This window comes from Trichosurus vulpecula, chromosome 3, assembly GCF_011100635.1.
Source record: "Trichosurus vulpecula isolate mTriVul1 chromosome 3, mTriVul1.pri, whole genome shotgun sequence".
Classification (NCBI taxonomy): domain Eukaryota; kingdom Metazoa; phylum Chordata; class Mammalia; order Diprotodontia; family Phalangeridae; genus Trichosurus; species Trichosurus vulpecula.
In genome coordinates, this window is record NC_050575.1 from 408,253,238 (window position 1) to 408,255,911 (window position 2,674).

The following is a 2,674-nucleotide window of genomic DNA, read 5'->3' on the forward strand; positions in this document are numbered from 1 at the left end:
GTGATTGGCTCAGAGAAAGAGACCAGGAAGCTGCAGAACTTCTGGCCAATCCCTTCTCTCTTAAGGGAAGGCCATGGTCTTCTTATTGGAATCTCTGCCTCTGCTCTCTCATCTCTCCAATCAATCAACTATGAAACAATAAATGACAAAGCAATTATTAATATGTAGGCAAAAGAGAATGGTAAGTCCTCCAGATACAAATGCAAAACTAGTACAGGGCCTGTTCTCAAGGGACTAATACTTTCATGGCAGACAAAATATAATATTAATAATAATAATAAATACCATTAATTGAGTGCCTCGTCTCATTTCCTCCACATAATTGTACTAGGAGGTAGGTTCTCTGAGGTAATATCACTGATATGAGGTACTATTCCAATTTTGTAGATGAGGGGCCTGAGACAATCACCAGTTAAGTGACATGTTCATAGTAACTAATCTAGTAAATGAATGAGGCCTGAACTCAAGCTTTCCTGAATTAAGGCCCAGAACTCTATCCCTTGTGCTCCCCAGGTGACAGGGTTCTATAGATGAAGATATAGGTCTATCTGTCCATTTATCCAACTATCTATCTCTGTCTGACTCTCTATCTAGCTACCTGTCTCTCCAATCTTAGGCAGATTGCATCGGGCTTGAGAAGCTCCCAATCAAAACCTTCTGTCCATTATTCCATGTTGCATCATATAAATCAGATCCATTTATATCATTGATAACTACATCTGTATTATCTCTATCATCTATATGTCATCTATATCATCCATATCTGTATCTACTTACACTGGGAGAGGAAATGAGGACAGAGAGAGAAGACGCAGGACTGAGGATCCCTCATCCTATTTTGGGAAAGACATGGGCCTATCAAGGAAGTTTGGAGAAAGACTGTCAGCCATGGGGTTTGGCCTGGGTCAGTGTCTGTTCTACTAACTGCTTAGCCTTGTGACTTTCACCAGACCCATTAAACCTCTGATTTGACAAAACGGTGAAAAAAGTCGATTTGAAATCAAGGAATCTCTGAGTTGGAAGGTCAGACCTTACCTATTCTCTAAGGTATGAATGAACCCACAGGAATTTTTGTTGATCAGAAAAACTAAAGTACAGAAAAGCTTTATTATCCAAGGGCACCAGATTAACAGAGACTATTGTAATTTTCCCTCTTTCACACAGGTACCAAATTGATATTAATTCAACCTATCTGATGTACTCACTCCCTTACTCAAAACTCTACACCAGCTTCCTGTTGACTCTAGGAAAAACCACAAAATCCTCACCCTGGCATGCAACATTCTCCACAATTTGTCTCCCTCAACCTGCCGAGGCTGATGTCATATTAACCAGCTTTGTGTCCTGTCTTTTCTAATAAAGCCAGTATGCCATGAGGTATTATGATACTTTTCCGCAGGTGGCCATGCAGGCCCTCCCTACCTCAAACAGGAAGAATCTCCAGCTTCCTTTGAAGCATAGCTCAGGTTCCATCCCATTTGGAAGGCCTCTGCCACTCCTCTTATACATGTCTTCTTCCTTCTTGAAATTATTCTGAAGACACCAGTTGCCTTCCCCCAACTGAATATCAAGTTCCGACAAGGATAGGAACTACGTGGCTATGTTCTTTGAATCCACCATTTTTTTCACATTATAGATAATTAAACTCTTTTTTTCATTTTGATGAGTTTGTTGACTTGTGCCTAAGCATCTTGATGGGGTGGGGACCCTGCGTTTTGGTGAGGGAAAGACTAGGAAATGGAACACTGAAGTCCTGGGTCATGAGCTAAGAACTTTTGGGACAGGGGAGACAGTTCTGCCTGTCAAGGGTTAGGAAGACTATGATCTAGGAAAGCCCAAGGCTCAAGGAGCTTTAGGGATATCATTCAACCAGAGCAAGACCAGATCCAAACTCCAAGTGCTCCAGTGGTGGAGGATTGAGTGTAGCCAGCAGATTTAGGAAGCTGCAATCTGCACTTCAATGTTTCTCTGTTTTGTTTGTTTTTAATCTTCCTTCTCAGAAGCTGGTTTTCTTCTCCCTCAATCTGGCTGGCTTCTTGGACTGAAAGCTTTGTCCATAGATTCTCAAGCTAGATTTACCTTCTTTCAACATATTTGTAATGCTACTTTTAAAAAAATGAAATACAAGTAAAGTTTTCTTTAGGGGGAGTCTTGTCAAACAGATAGAGCTACAACTAGTTATCAGGAAATTGAGGATCCAAGACCAGAGGTAAAAGGTGATTGGAATTCAATAGGGACTTTGAGGTCCCCGCACATCAGGGATCAGGGCCCATCAGTCATTGATATGCTTTGAAGACTCCTTCAGGGCCTATGCTGGGAGTCTGACACCATCCCTGGGTATATGATCTTCCAGAACCTTGCCAGGCCATTGCCAAGCAATGATGAAATTCCTCAAGTTGAGTCCAGTTTGCTTGATTTGATGAAATGGAGTCTCTGGACATCTAAGCTAATGCCTAGTACACAGTAAGTGATCAATGAATTCTTTGAATTGAATTGAACAGATTTGAATCTTGCTGCAATTATCTCTTCTATAACCAATGTCCTCACCAAGAAAACAATGTCTACCTTTCATTCATTGCCACCTTTATACCAAGTATTCCTGAGCACACCAAAACGTGATTTGCATCTAAAGGTTGTGAACTATCCATGAAGCTCTTGCTCATGGACACTTAGC